We start from the raw sequence: 17730 nt of genomic DNA, 5'->3' as shown, positions 1-17730 counted from the left end.
GGCTATAAGGGGGATAAAGGAGGCTTATGATCCTTTAAATAGGATACAAAACCCCGAAAATTAGGGTTTCATCCTCCAACTCCTACTCGTCTAGTCCTATCTTGGACTCAGCAAGTAGGTCACTTAAACACGTGGCCCAATCCGCTTTTACTCGATGAGTCAGGGCATCAAACTAGTCGAGTAGTCCTTGAAATTTATGAAAATTAAAGCCATAAAATTATCACCTGAGAGTTGGGGCATTACATGATGTGCTTAGACCGGTTCATCTGCAGGACTACATGTGATTCCTATTTGCATGATTATCTATCTGTTGAATATGTTGTTATTTTTTATATTTTGACATATTTTGTTAGCTTGAGACTTTACTGTTATATACGTGACTCAATTGACATGGGGTATTCCAGTCATATGACTGAGTGGACTTGAGGGTATTCCAGTCTGATGACTCATTAGTCTTGTGGTATATTGGTATTTTAGTCTGATGAATGAGTGGACCTGTTGTGTATTGACATTCCAGTCCAATGAATGATTGGGCTCGAGGTAGTCCAGCATGATGGCTCTGGACCTGTGGGTATTCTAGTCCGACGACTGATTGGATCCAACATGTTTGTTTATATATGATATGTATATTATGTGCTAGTACTTTGGCGGAACCCACTAAGCGTAGGCTTACCGTACACATCCTGTTTTTTATGTTGTTGATCTTAGGAGACTCTATTTTTTAATAATGTTTTGAAAACAATGGTTATCTAAACATTTCTTTTAGTTAGTGGGTTGTTTTTAAATGTTTAAATTCATTGAAAATTTTAGGGTGTTACAGCTTTAAAGCTAGGTGCCTACTTAACTGCCACAATATATTACCATGGGAGCCCCTTGGTGTACCTATCAATCTTGGCTAGTTCGTCCAGGACATAGCATAGGGCGAACTCCATCTTATCGGTAAACGTATTGGTGTAGTCTTCCAAGTCGAACTCCCGTTCTTCAACTTCAGGAATTGGTTGTCCAGCTCCAGTATGTTTTAAGAACAACAATACTTTCGTTTGAAATGCATGAGGAAATTTGTCCATGTCAGTTGCAATGGTTCATTTGAGCTTAATAACTCTCCTAATGTGTTCCTCCAGCAAACAACTAAGCCCTTAAATTATCTCACCGTGTTGGTGGTTTGCAACTTTCCTGTTCTCACCCCTCTCATTCATTCTCTCTCTGCCCTAAGCACTTCTCGAAGTGCTAACTTGTGGTTTCTACCCTACACCAACATTTTCATAACCCACAGGTGAGTTTACGGTCCGTTTTTTTGAATGGCGGTCTAGTATATGCATGGGATAGAACACATGACCTTCTTGTTAGTAATTCCTTGTTAGAAATCTTGTTAGCCAAGTGGGTTATCCCCAATTTGTTCAGAACCCCATTTTCCAAAACCTGTTTTGGGGGGAATACATGTTTAAAATGCAATTTTACATAGTTATTAATAAATGTAGTTAGATAACTACGCTCATAATATTAGGATGATATTATGCCCGATATATACACTACCCAAACATTTTAGCTAATATTATACTTAGTTGTTATACTTAACTACAATGATAGATCAAATCATACATAGTTGTTACATTGGTCAATTTCCAGGAAATGCTGAAACTTGTTCTTATAGCCACCCTTTGGATAAGTTTAGTACCTAGTGCTACGCTACTCAAATATCTGGCTACGCGAAACAGACTATATATATATATATATATATATATATATATATATATATATATATATATATATACACATAAAACATTTAGACAACACGCAAATGTGTGTCAAGGAAGGTCCTGTCATAACGAAAGACGACACACTTTTGTGTGTCATCTATTTATGACATGCATTTACGACACGCATTGAGTGTCAAGTAAGGCCCTGTCATAAAGGAAGATGACACGCATTTGCGTGTCATAACCTTACGACGCGCATTTACAACTCACATTGTGTATCATTAAAGCCTTTGTCAAGAAAGGTCATGTCATAATGACACACATTTTTGGGTATCGTAATTTTAAATTTTTAAACAAATATTATTTATAAATTTACTAATTTTCAAATTAAATTTGTATTTAATGTCTCATAATAGAAAATAAAATATCATATACAAAAAATACAATCCATTGCATAAAATTTAATGTCATACAAATAATTGTTCCACGGAAAGATAAAACAAATTTATAGAAGTTGTAACAAAAATTTACGAACTAATTAGACACAAGAAATATGAAAAACTTGAAATCTCTGAGATTAATAGTTCTAACGAAAGCTTCACGTGAGATACATACAGTTGGACCAGTAAGCAAGGATCTTCTCGAATCGACAGTAGCAGCTCAAGAACATGTACATAATATCTTCAGCTATAATTCATAACTATAGTTGCAGCCTTGCTCCTTCTTCTTCTTTTGAACTCATCTCTTGCAGCCATTGCTCTAAGCCATAGTATGAATAGATACAACAACTCCTTGTAAATGCTTCTATGATGTTCTTCTTGCACCTCCTTAAATACTTTTAAAGGACATGAAAAGGTAAACTGTCAAGGGCAAACAATGTTGGATCCAGTCCGCAAGTCAAATGGAGTACACATTAACCGTTAATGAGGGAGTTTGCAACTTTATCAACAAGTTGAGTTATTAAAGTATCATTGATATTGAGGGTGTTTTTGGTAAATTCATGCTCTTTTGACCTCTTTTCCTGCAAATCCTTCCCTCTTTCATCATAGAAACCAAAATCATCCAAGATCGACGTCTCTGCATCATGATCTTAAAGATTTTCAACATTGAACCCGACTTCTAGTTTCACCTACACAACAATAGTTGAACAAATTAGACCAATATCAAAATACAAACACATTAAACATACATCCACGAAAGGGTATTTACATTCTTTCCCACCTCTCTGGAATCTCTGCTATGAGTAAATGGTTTGTTGTCATTATTTTCAAGAAAAATATGTCAGAATCGACAATTTTGAACATCTTTCATGATGTGCCATTTGACACAGAATTGGCCACTCCACCTGTCCTGCTGCCAATATTCTGATAGAGTTGTTATATAGCTTTTTCAATAAAAAAGAGTTTTTATATAAATATGTTATTAACTAATTTGATCAGCAAACCAAAAACATTTTCAAAAACCTCAAATAAGCAGAAAATTTTGAAAAACTCAATTGTACTCAGGGACCAAAAATGTAATATTTAGTAAGTGGCTGATATCAAAGGAAATAAATACCAACCTGGTTTATCATACCAATGAACAGATCACCTGGGAGTAAACAATGCCCTCCTAATTACCTCATGTGCAAAAATAAAACCTCCTTCTCCTTATACATCATTATCACATACTAAATAACAAATTTTATTTCATATTCATACATATCATTACATTATTCATTAAAAAAAACTTATACCTCATCTTCACCTAAAATGTTATACATCATTCAAGATATTGGTAAAAACATTGTGAAGTGTAACAAGATTCAATTGCATGGTTTCCAATGTTATTGGTAAAAACATTGTTATTATTAATTCATGTAAGTAATAAAAATAACTACATCATTCAAGATATGATCTTGTCTGCGTATAGTCTCGACAACATGATAGCATGGTAAAGAATTATCTTTGCCTCTTGTAACAATTATTGCAAGCTCCTAAAACAAACATCAAAGTATTGCATTCATTGTTTTATGTAAATATAATTTGAACTCAAAATACATAATTATAAAGTGATAGATCCCGACCTTAACAAAAGGTGCCCATTGTTCGACATATAAAACATGACCAAATCCTCGTAGAGCTGCATATGATAAATATATTACAACTTTGTCATAAAACCAAAAAGATTATAAAATATAAAAGGTATATAAATCAATACCACTTGAAATCTGTAACATATGAAAACTCAAATGCTGAGGAACATGAGATACATACAACAATTTCATATCAGAAGATAATTTCATCTATCCATGAGGTACTAACCCAAGAATCTCACTCATCAGAGGAGAGATCTTATTCAGAACCTCAAAAAGTAAATGCAAGATGTATATGGTCAATCTTTAGATAGTGTTTCAGAAGAAGAATCTAGAACTTTAGTTAGAATGGTGAGCCCGAGCACACGGAGTGAGCTAAATAGTGATGTGAGGCATGTGAATGAAGTGCTTACTAATAGATGATTACTATTGGAAAATCCATTATCATATATTAATTCAGAAAGTCAAAAGATGGAAATGTGCAAGGAAATGGATGATAATGTTCTTGGCCATGTTGATGAGGATAATAAAAGTAAAGATGATTCACAAGTTGAAAGTTTCACAAAAACTATGAAATGAAATTTGACTCTTGGGGAAATGGTTGGTAAGAGGAATGCGGATTCAGTTTCAAAGATTCATATGGGTTTACTAGATGGGTGAGACTATCTTTTATATTATAGTTACACAAACTTAAGGAAGCAAGTTTAGGATAAAAAAGATAAACTAAAATACCCACACAACACTTTAAAATAATAAACCTATGGACTCACCAACACTAAATATGTTGACCTCTCAAACCACATGTGTTCTCTGGAGAACGAAATCGTCTAAAGGAAGAGATAACCCGGTGATGTATCCTGGAGTCTATGTGCTTTACTTTTGTACTTTGCTTTCGAGTCCTACTTGTACCTCGAATAACAGTGTAATATATTTTATCTAATGAATAAATACCAATGTTGTTTAACATATCCACTATATTAGCCAATGTATATCTTTGGCTTGAATCCAAACATCCTAATGTTGCACAGCATGGTGCTTCTGCCGTCGGCCAGAGGTGTGACAATTATACAAGGAAAGGAATAACAGTCGTGCCCATGGCTTTTCTTTAATTTTTTTAGTAAAGATCCTTAATTTATAACCGTTTTCTTATTCATGACGGTTATGCCCTTCTGTTCTCATTGGAGACGATGATGTTTTTTATAGGTGGATACAACAGGTTATGTAGAGTGGACGTTAGCCTGAAAAAAGTCATCGGAGCAAAAAGATACGTCCTAGATTCAAATCTTTCTTTCCGGTTGGACATCAAATCATTACCGCACCCAACGAGGCAGAACCTGCAACCAATCTCCTTTCCTATCCAGACTGCCTTACAACCTCATCATCGTCGGTCTAATCCGCATCCCAAGAATCGACCACCGCAAGCTTCTCCTTGTATGTAAAAAGTCGGTAGCATCTCCTTGTTGGAAAGTTCTTCTACTCTTTATGCAAACACCTTGAAATGACTGAAGTTTCTTAATGATTAGAGATAGTGGAGGAGAAAAGAATCATTAGAGAATATAGATCGAGAGAGGAGAAGAATGATTTTGATAAAAGTATCAAGTCTCTATTGATTTGAACTTCAAGGGCTGTTGATTATTGATGAAAACTATAAACACACATACACACGAAAAAGGAAAAACACATAGGCACATACTAAAAATTAAAAGAACCCAAGGAACATTAAACTCACACATGACGGTTATTATTTGGAATTTTTCTATGTGTTTGTGTTTTAGTGTGTGAAAATAAAGATATCGTTAGGAGAACTTAAGGAACTTTGATGAAGACCATATTGGGTTAAATGTTATGTGTGTGTTAGAGAGATTGATGGAAAGAAGCAGAAGGGACCGAGGGAGGGATAGGGTGGGTTCGATCTTTGTTTATTATCTTTAATTGATAAAGTATTAAAAGAAATATAGAAAAAATACAAAAAAAAAAAATTAAAAGGGTCAGACCGTCATTTTAATTTCTCTAGGGACTAAAACAATAGGAAATATCTGATTTAGGACTTTCCATGCAATTTGAAAACTTTTTTGGCCATATCCATAAGTTTTTGCAAACCACATGAACCAATTTTCCAGTTTTGTCTATTTTTTAAGTATTTTTATGTATTTTGTATTTTTTTTAATGTATTTATGTTTTTTTTATTTCAAGTTTCATTTTAGCTAATTATTAGACCTTCTAAATGAAGAAAAAAACTATAGTACTTCAAAACAAACGTTTTTCAAAAACAAGTATTAATAACCAATGTCGTTTTTCTAAGCAAAATTTTCAAGTTTTTTTTATTCTTAAATTCAATTTGTAGATGAACAAAGTTTATAAATATTTGTATTAACGACAAAGATATTCATAAACTTTATTCATCTACAAACCGAATTCAAGAATAGATGGAAGAATTACTTGCAAAAATGGCATTCATTGCTAAGGATAGTCTTTGAATAATTTTTGTTTTAGAGTATTCTAGTGTTTTTTTATTTATTTACAAAGTCTAATAATTAGCTTATAATGAAATTTGAAGTAAAAATTCATACATATGTACAAAAAAAAGATACCATGATACATTAAAATAGTTTTAGAAAAATATATATGAATACGTTAAAATTCATATATACATTTAAAAAATATAAAAATATTTAAAAAAACTATATAAAAATTTTAAAAGCATAAATACATGAAAATTATAACAAAATACATAAAAATACATAAAAATACTTAAATTTTATATAAATATATAAAAAATATGTTTATATATTTAAAATACATAAAAACATTATAAACTACATAAAAACTTAAAAATAAAATAAATACATGAAAGTATATAATAAATACTTCAAAATATATAAAAATATGTTTATAAATTATTACAAAATTTGAGAAAAACTATAGAAAAGTCTAGCTATTTTAGGAATATTAACGATTTGGTCTAACGACCTATGGAGCAGAACAGGTCAAAAGCTTAAAATGGCTAAAGTGAAGAAATTTGAGGATTTCTTAGGTTTTTCTCTTAAAAAAAATAAAATATAAGACATAATAGTTGACCTCCCTCTTTGAGGTCTAGAGTTCAAGTCGTGTTGTGGATATATGAAGAATAATTTAGATGTATTTTAGTAGCGGTGTGTATGGGGCTGTTTGGTTCGGTTATTGGTCAAAACCGAACTATAACCATTATGAATGGTTAATGCATTTTGGTAGCCATTGATTATGGTTAATATTAGTAATGGTTAACGGTTTTTGTCGATTAATGGTTTTGGTTAATGGTTAATGTTGGTTGACCACAAATGTTCAAATTAATATAAACGGGAAAAGTATATTGACATAAAAAATGAAAAGAGAATACAAAAAATTCCGGGAAAACTACAATAAAATTCCTACATATTGGTCTCATAATCGATTTAGCCCTTATATATATATATATTTTTTTATTCAATTAAGTCCCAAATACCGGTAATCGTATTCAATTTAACCCTTTAACCCAGTCAACAGGTCATTCAACTTTCAAAAATTATATTTTCAGCCCAGGTTTCAAATTTTATTACAAATTTGGTCCAAAATTTACATTTTTGGCCCAGATTTTAAATTTTTTTTTACAAATTTGGTCCAAAATTTACACTTTTTGCCTAAATTTTAGAATTTTATTAAGAATTCATCCTAACTTTGGTCTTTTTTACAACTTTTTTTTCACATTAAAATCTTATTTTTTCTATATATAAACTTTTTTGTATATGAAATATCTAATTATAAAAATAGGTTTGGATTATTTGTGTGATTTCTCTTAAAAAATCAATTAAGAAATTAAAAGTAATCCTAAATTATACTATTAAATTATAGTTTGTCAAAAACTAGTTACACTCGTTACACTAAACTAAAAATAACCCTAAATTATACTATTAATATAGAGATTTTAGTATGTGTTCTATTTAGTGTGTATTCTTTTTTCTATGAGATTTTAATATAATTGTTTATATGTATTTTTCAATCTGTTGCATCCTCGTAAATTAAATCATACCTTCGATCACATATATATGACAAAAGGTATGTAAAGTTGTTCTAATCTCATATATGATAATCCATATTGATTTCGGTAGGAGTTGTAACTATCAACATTTGTAATACTTTTTTACATTTGTTAAATGTCATTTTCTGCCAAAAACCTTCTTATCGACAAATGACAATTGCTCCATTCTAGATAGTTATTTTTTGTTATTACAACAAACAAAATTGACACATGAATCTGATTTTACAAAGAAGTTTAAATAAAGAAATCCAAAGTGATGATGAACTATATGTATGAACATGTATTTAGCGAGAAACAAAAAATATGAAGTTTTCAATATGTAGCATCTTCTATTATTTAAACTTTTCCTATAAATGTGATTAAAGAACAAATAAATAATATTAAAATGAGTGTAACTAGTTTTTGACAAACTATAATATAATAGTATAATTTAGAGTTACTTTTAACTTCTTAATTGATTTTTTAAGAGAAATCACACAAATAATCCAAACCTATTTTTATAATTAGATACTTCATATACAAAAATGTGTTTTAAAAAAGTTTTTATATAGAAAAAAATAAGATTTTTATGTGAAAATATGTTTTTTTTTTGTATAAATATGAGTTTTAAAGAAAAAACATATTAGAAACAAACTTTTTAGAAAAAAGTTGTAAGGAAAAGTAAAGTTAGGATGAATTCATAATAAAAATCCTAAAATTTGGGCAAAAAAAGTAAATTTTGGACCAAATTTGTAAAAAAATTTAAAATTTGGGCCAAAAGTGTAAATTTTGGACCAAATTTGTAATAAATTTTGAAATCTGGGCCGAAATATAATTTTTGAAAGCTGGATGACCTGTTGACCGGGTCAAAAGGTTAAATTGAATACGATTACCGGTATTTGGGACATAATTGAATAAAAAATATATATAAGGGCTAAATCGATTATAAGATCAATATCTATGAATTTTATTGCAGTGTTTCCAAAAATTTCTCGACGCCAATTTTTATAACCTAGCGTATAGTACTAGAAAAATTTTGTGCATTTGATATACTCAGAGTGAGATAACACATGGTCAAATACAAAATAAAAAACATTCAATAAAAATATAAAACTTTTAAAAAAATTGACATTAATAATTTCATATATTGATAATTGATATTAACATTAAAATAAAATCAAACATTGATACATGTTCAATGCGATTAAATAAAAAACTATAAAATAAAATAATCAAACATTCATATTATGTGTTATCTAGAGGAAAAAAAAAAAAAAGTCAATCACTCATATACATTTAATGTGATCGTTTGATTGCTCGTTCGTCTCATAATAAGTAATGATTAATGAATTATATTTTGAAAGTTTAATAGATCTCAAATAAGTTTGACTATATTATTTTATAAATAATCTATAATTTTTATATATTAAAATATAAAGTTGACGGTTTGGTTAATAATGGTTCGGTTAACCTATAATACCATAATCGAACCATTAGTTATTGGTTAACAAAAATCAGAAACCGAACCAACGGTTTTTAAAATGGTTTGGTTATTATGGTTCGTTATATTGGTTAATTTGATTTTGATTCGGTTTTTCGGTTGATATACTCACCCCTATATTTTAGTATATTTACTGTTTAAAAAAACAGTTAATTTTTCTTAAAATAATCAAACTTTTCTAATGATTTTATTATATTATCTTTTTCACAGTGTCGCTGCTCTGTTATTTTTTTGAATTCTTCCCTTAATTTTCTAACTCTTTTAAACGAGAGCTGGTTATTTTCTTTCCATGATTTTCTAAACTCTTTTCAAATAATAATAGAAAATTAGAGATCATATCTCATTTTGAGACATAGATCAGGCCCTAATACATAAGTTACTAGTCCAAAAGCTGGGGCCCAGCAAACGACCAATGCTTACACGGTTTTACAAGAATCCAAATCTAACGGAAGATGATCTGGCAATATTACCAGTTATATATTGAGTGTTATATATTTCTCTACCACTGATTAAATACTTGTGCTGCGAGAACAAACCAAGTATACAAAACTGAGAAAATAGATCCAGATATGGAAGGAGAAGTGCACAATCTAATACTAGATTGGAGTATAGCTTTGGCATCTCTTCTCTATTGCCATGGCGTTGGGATGTTCATTGGTGAAGGTAAAACTAGATTCTTGGCGCTATTTCCAGTTATATGTCTCTTCCTATTTCTCCCCTTAAATCTCCACACCATGTTCTTCTGCGGTCTAACCTCTTTCTTCATATCATGGCTTGGAAGCTTCAAGCTCATGCTTTATGCCTTCGGCAAAGGCCCTTTATGTTCGTATCCACATCTTCCTTTATCTCACTTCGTATTTACCGCATGCCTTCCAATCAAGATCATAAGAAATCGAGAAAAAGTATCTAACCAGATCACCAAGAACAAGAAATCCCCCAAAGACTATGCTCCAAGGGTTCTTCTGTTTATCGTTACACTTAAAGCTTACAGTTACAAAGACCGTTTTCACCCTTTACTAACCACATCTCTCTATGCATACTATCTCTTCTTCATGCTTGAACTCCTGTTAGCCTTGACAGCTTCCTTAGCTCGAACAATCGTTGGGGTTGAACTCGAGCCACAGTTCGATGAGCCTCACCATGCTACATCGGTGCAAAACTTTTGGGGGAAACGGTGGAACCTCATGGCGTCTAGCATACTACGCCCTACAGTCTACCATCCTGCGCGTGCTATCTTTAGCCATCTGGTTCCTGAAAGATGGGTGTCAGTGCCTGCAGTTTTTGCGACGTTTCTAGTGTCTGGGTTAGTGCACGAGTTAATCTTTTATCATCTTGGGCGACTGAGGCCAACAGGGGAATTCACCAGCTTCTTTGTAATTCAAGGGGTTTGTGTTGGAATCGAGATTGTGATCAAGAAAACAATGGGTCAGCGTTTACAACCCTCGCCAGTTGTGGCCCGAACATTGACTTTGGCATTTGTGATGATTACTAGCTTTTGGTTGTTCTTCCCACCTTTCTTGCGAATAGATCCGTATGCTAAATCTTGTAGAGAGTTCATGGCGTTTATAGGGTTTCTCAAGAGTGGTCAAATTCTTAGCCCCAATGAGTATGCATGCCCTATTATGTGAAAGTGCCAATAATAACATCAACCGTTTATTTGGTAGATTTGTATCTTATGATCAGTTAATTGCACTTTAAATTGGTTTTTTTTACTAATTTACAAAGGTAATGTAATGTTACTGGGCGATTCAAATATGATATTGAAGTATGGATCCTTGAATTAGTGGGTGATCTTGTGTAAATAACGATCGGGGATATATATTAAATTATTGTAATTTACGTACCTCATGCATGTTAGCGTTGAGACTAAATGGTAGCAAAGTCTAGAAGATCATCACTCATCATTAATTCTTACACCATATATTAATGAATGACAATTGAACTAAAAATAATATATATTCTGACCAATTGTACATGGTTGAGTCTAGACTTTGATGCAGTTGATGTGTTTGGTGATTTTATTGGATATGGCCCGAAATAACCAAAACACTACGCTAACTTACCGAATTTTGTTGTACGCCTATTTACGTACTTATCCTTAATAATTGAAAACACAACAATTAAATGTAGTATTTAAGCTCAGAAAATCACAAACACCTGAGAAATCTCGTATCTAGTTGTCCCCTCTTTAGTTTATAAAATTAAAATAGTTGTTTAAAACATTTAATATATGATAAATTAAGTTGTTTCCTACCTTTTATGCCTATAAATATTCATACCCACTAACATTATGATACGTGTATCATTCCACAATTCAATTTAATTTAATTTGATATATTCCAAATATATACTCTTAATGAAATAGTAAATATGGAATGGTGATATTTATCATAATACTACTGAATAGGAATATTTGTAGGTATAAAATGTAAAAGACAATTTATTTTCTCTTATAACATATATATATATATATATATATATATATATATATATATATATATATATATATATATATATATATATATATATATATATATATATATATATATATATATAAGAAAATAATTTAAATGCTGTTTCGTAATATAATTAAGGATGCGTTATAATAGTAGACCTCGTTTTAATGTTTTTTCTTTACCAACTTGTGCGCGCAGCAGGTGGCAAGAGCAATGCTAAAGTTTACATTGTAAACCATCATCCAGTTGTGACCGTGGGATACTTTGCCACTTCCTATATACTACTTCTGTTTTATATTTATCTTTTTTTTTTTTAAATCTTTATTTTTAAATTTTGATCTTAAATATTTTTAATTTTATTATATATTTTTTAATTGAATTTATAAAAATAAAAAAACATTTAAAAAACAATCCATTTATATATTTTTCATTAAATATTATATATAAAAAATATTTATATTTAATGTTAAAATCAAAAAATAAAAACTTTAAAAATCAAATATAAACAATACATATTTAACATAATGAGTATCTATTAACACTACATATGCCTCAAACGCTAGGTCATCTGGGAGAACCCATTGCCAAAAGTTTCAATGGGTAATTGTCAATAATAGAAATTACGCACCGCAGGAATCATCAGAAACTTCAAAAATATTACAACAATATAATTAGAAATCGGAGTATATTGGAATATCATATTCAATGCAATATACATACATTTTATGCAATCATGTTGATTTAAGCTCCATAGAAATTTATATGTTAAAAGTATAATATACGGAAAAATAACTAACATATTTTATAATGATATAAAAATATAGATTTTGAGATTGAAAATAAATATGTATAATGCCCAATATATGTCGGATTCACACAAATTTTATCATGTTATGTGTATCGAAAATGAGACAGTCTCAATATATTCAGATTCATACCGAATGTTTGTAATAAAAAAGTTATAATATAGAAAATCAAACTAAACAGCCTAAACTAAAAAGAATTAATTATCATAATTTTATTATCATCGTATAATGAGTGAGATGTAAACCGGTCAACAATTTGTACCGTTAAGCCTTTTTATATGGTGGGAAAATAACTTAAGAGTCCAATGAAGTTTCCAAACCATTCAAAAAAACTTAAAATCATATTTTGTCTGTTCAAAAAAAACTTAACGAATTTAACATTTTATCTAAAAAGTCCAACAAAGTTCCAAACCATTCAAAAAATCTCAATTTTGTTTTGTTTAAGTACATTGGTTTTTTTTTTTTTAACAGTCTAAACATGATTGGAGTTCTTTAAACGTTTTGAAAACCTCGTTGGTATAACTAGTCATTTTCCTGATAAGGTGATAAGTCACGTCATCTGTTTCTCTTATTTAACTTGAAGGAAAGTGTAACTTAGTTTTGGGTTTTTAGACAAAATGTTAAATTCGTTGAGTTTTTTTGAACAGACAAAACATGATTAGGGTTTTTTGAACGATTTAGAAACTTCGTTGGGCTCGTAAGTCACTTTCCCTTTATATGGTAAAGCTAATTCTTTTAAAGATTACATCTATAGATCTAAGGAATATAACATTGCTATGCATGATTCGTTGTACAATATTAAGAAGCTCCATTGCATCGGGTGTAAGGAAACCAAAAGTATCAAATGGAAATTGTATAAAGGTAGCCCTTTCTTTGGCGACATATAGTAGCGAATTGCTTCTCTACCCATTACGTTTGGTGGTTTGGGTTTATACTTGGCAGTCGAGGCTACCTCATATGCTTTTGTTGCCTCAAGGGCCCAATCTTGAGTATTGCACGACCACATCTTATGGGATAGCGGCATATATGGTATGGATTCTGATTATGATTATGCATTGGCTTCTCTTCGTAACAAGCTTTCGTATATTGACCTTAGCGGTTTTACTACTAAAGACGGCGCCCCCTAAATCCTAGAATATACTGCGAGTGTAACGACGAGATTTTCAAAACAAATTTTTCATTTTTCAACAACCACAATTTAAACATAAAACATTCTCAAAAAGTGTTTCACAATAGTTATTAATCAAACATGTCCCCAAGATCATAAATCAAATCTCCTCTCAGTGTGTACGGTTCATGTCGGTGCCTTCCCACAGTCCTCGCTAGTACCTGAAACACATAACACAACAACTGTAAGCGTAAATGCTTAGTGAGTTCCTAGGATACCACATACAACACATACGCCACTCGAGGCTACTGTACGACCCTTCGGCCGATGTGTCTAAGCGGGACCCTCCACATACAACACATATGCCCGGTCTGTCCCGTTGGACCCTCCGGTCCGATCTATATAATTATATATCATACATACATCACATACCACATAATCTCATACATGGCACACAATCTCATACATAGCACATAGGACCTTCCAGTCAACTCATAATACCACTCTAGGTAATGTGTGACAACCCGATATTTCAACTCTTTGTAGTGACCTAAAAAGTCAAGTATTGTAACAACTTTTGAGTAATAAAATTTACTTCGATATTAAAAAGTCCAAAAAGTTCATATTTAAATTTCTTCTATGTTTAAATGTCATCAAACCATGATCGTACATAAAAAGAACGCCCAAATCCGACTTCGTATATTGAAGTTATGATTTTTCCAAGTTCAGCTTAGCAACAGACAACTAAAAACTCGAATCGGAGATCGAGCGACTTTTGGTCGGAATGACCTAAACGAGAATCGAAGGTCTCGTCAATGGTATTTCAGCGGTAAAAAGTCTGGCAAAAACCGACGTCAGATAAAGAAGTTATAAATTTTTAAAGAAATTCCTTAATCACGTCATTTTAATAAATAAATAATAAAAATAATTTCGGAATTTGCCAACGGAATCTAAATGAAAGTTGTAGATCGTAGTCTCACCTTCTCGGGGATATAAAGAACGTCGAAAACGGAGTTCGTATGAAGGAGATATGAATTTTTGAAGTTTGATAAATAATTTATATATAATTTTTATTAAAAACTTGGTATTATCCGAAGGAGTCAGCACCTAGGGCCGAAGTACGCGCCACGTACCCTCGTACGCCCCGCGTACTCAAGGACATGGCCTCGGATCGTCCACGTCCCGGTCTATGCGAAGCTAGCCTGTCCTATCCGAGCTCCGGGGCTGTCGAGGACTCGCTCATGCGTGACGCACGGGTACGCGCTGCGTACGCCCGTACGCCCCGCGTACCGAGGCCTCTCAGCCCCTATAAAAGGGGTGCGAGGGTTTCCGAAAAACTTGCTCATTTCTTCACATTTCCCTTGCATTTTGCCTCGTTTTCCGTGCCCGTTCAAACCCGAAGCCCTGGTCATTTTTACTCAAGTCCCGAGAGTCGATTTTACTCTCGAGATTTCCGAGAATCCCGAGAAAGATCCGCTTCCCGAGACGAAACTCTGCCCGGTTTTCCATCTCGCTATCTTCAAACTTCCAAGTGAGTTCATACCCCTTAAATCAACCTTTGAAGTGATTTTAAATGTTTAAATACTTTATGGGGGGATACAAGTTAAATACATATAGTTATTGCTTCAATCACATGTGATTGCATTAATCACATGTGATTAATAACTAGGAAACCAATGATTTTATCACTGTTCAAACTATTTATCAAACTGTTTTACTTCAAAATGTTTTACAAACTCTTTTACTTATCAAATGCTTTTATCTAAACTTTGTTTTACTACTTATAAATTGCATGCCCATATATGTATAGATGTATAAATAATGTTTAAAGGGCTTAGGAAAGCCACCTATCCTATTTCCTTTTCCTCGATTTGGATGTGGTCTGGTGGAATTTCGGGTGACCATCCGAAGGTCGTTTCCATATTAATTATATATCAAATATACATATATATACATAAAAGTACTTCCATATTCATACGTACTAGACACACCATTAGTAAGTTACCATTCGGGTAACACAGGATCATACTATTACAACTGCTAGATCAATGAGTCAGTTCATTCATGAGTCTATACTAGAAAGAGAACATATACAACTATACTAGAAAGAGAACATATACAACTATACTAGACAGAGAACATATACAACTATACTAGAGAAAGAACATATACAACTATCTAGAACAGTTCATTTCATATACAAGAATACGTTAACAATTGTGATCCACTGTATCGGAGCATGCCTTAAATGTCATGGCCCGAGTTGTAGCCAAAATTATCTTGGAGGGAGAGCATTGAGTTTGCGTATAGATCTATACTGGATTGACTATCCTACACCTTGCTGCCAGCTACAGCTGGACCTGCAGGTCTGCGGGTGCCAAACGTCATTCCATTATTACGACCGTTCTTTATGTCATTGTTATCAGTCGATAGTATGGTGCAATTATCACATTATACCTTAATATAAATTCGGTTTAAGGTAGTTAGTACAGCAGTAGTTCCTATAATACAAAACTACAATACTACAACGATTTACCCATTACATTTTAGTGATAACCTCACTTAAACTTTAATGTACAAACTATATTTTGTTAAAAGATAGTTACACTTGGGAAATTACGCACTTTTACAACAAACGAGCATACAAAACGTTTAAGCCCTGGTAGAAGGCTACTTTAATAGAAAATATAGGTTTTTCTGAGAGATTCAAACTTTTACAAACACTTACATACAATTTACAACTTATACTTACGACAGGTTCAAACGTTTTGATAACAAACATCGACACTAAAATACTTATGAACTCACCAGCTTAATGCTGATAAACTCTTTCAAAATAACTTGTATTCTCAGGTCATCAGTAGACAGGTACCGATGCCAGCTTTTGAGAAGATGGAGCGCATTCAAGACTCCTCATATTATTTTGATTCACATTATATTTTTGGTGTCTAAAACTGTACAGAACACGCTTGTATTAAAATTATATATTTAATGCAATAGATGATGTTGTTTGCTTATTTACATTTACTGTGTTGTGATCATTTACATGACGTCCTCCGCCCCAGAACGTTTCCGCCGTTCTTGGTTTTGGGGTGTGACAGATTGGTATCAGAGCATTGTTTATAGTGAATCAAGTATATCAACCCATAAAAGATATACTAAACTATAAACCTATTTGGGATTTAAAACACTCTGACCAAGAGTCTATACTTTAATTACTAAAATATTTAATTAAGTATACTAGTCTCCATTCATACTAAAATCAGTGTCACAATGACAAGAACAAAAGTATTACGATTGTTAAATATCACAAGTAAGCTCGGGGATATATGGTCAGTCCTGGGAATGACATAGCCTGATCAACTATGCTGGTCCAAGGAGTGATTAGCATATGCCCTAGAATAGTTGTGATGTGTTAACAAGTCTAAAAACTTACCAACAATACCACAAGAAGATCAGTAGAACCTAAACTTAAAATACTATAGGTGTATTTTGTACTACTAACTACATATATACTATATCTTTATACCTCTCTTCTTGCGTAGATTTAAATGGTTGGATTCCATCACGGCGACCCGTACTTTCCAAATGAAGGCAACACAGAATGGCTCGAAGCAGAGTCTGACAATGAACACCAAATTCCGTTGGATGATCATCAAGCTGAAGGCTTCTCGGATGGATCAGACTCTGAGCCTGAAGTCAACAACCTACCGCTCGTAGGTCAAGCCCCAAACAACAACCCTCGACCAGCTTTTCCAAGTCCTACTCCCTTGTAGGTAGATAACTTGAATCGCTGGAGTGACGAACAGGGTCAACCCTTACCATACTTTGGGGACCGAACCTTTTACAACGTCAGCGATGGTGGCTCTGCTGACCGAGCTCTACCTGTCATTATCCGCAGAATAGCTCGTAATGTCGAGCAAGGTCGAGCAGCCATCGACCGGGTCGTGGAGATTGATGCCAACTCTGGTGTCAACACGGTCCGTATTCGCCGTCTCGAAGAAGACATGGAACGGACCCAGAGAACCAATGAAACTCTACAGCAACAGCTGGTT

The 17730-nt window shown here is 32.4% G+C and overlaps 1 pseudogene; it reads left to right on the top strand.

Annotated features, from left to right (window-relative positions):
- Positions 1–9798: 9798 nt before the first annotated feature.
- LOC145042193 (acyl-CoA--sterol O-acyltransferase 1 pseudogene) lies at positions 9799–11148 on the top strand (annotated as a pseudogene).
- Positions 11149–17730: the final 6582 nt, after the last annotated feature.

The sequence above is a fragment of the Lactuca saligna genome, chromosome 4 (genome assembly GCF_052625555.1).
Source record: "Lactuca saligna cultivar CGN05327 chromosome 4, ASM5262555v1, whole genome shotgun sequence".
In the NCBI taxonomy this organism is placed as follows: domain Eukaryota; kingdom Viridiplantae; phylum Streptophyta; class Magnoliopsida; order Asterales; family Asteraceae; genus Lactuca; species Lactuca saligna.
Note: the sequence above shows the minus strand (reverse complement) of the source record. Positions and strands in the feature narration are given on the sequence as shown.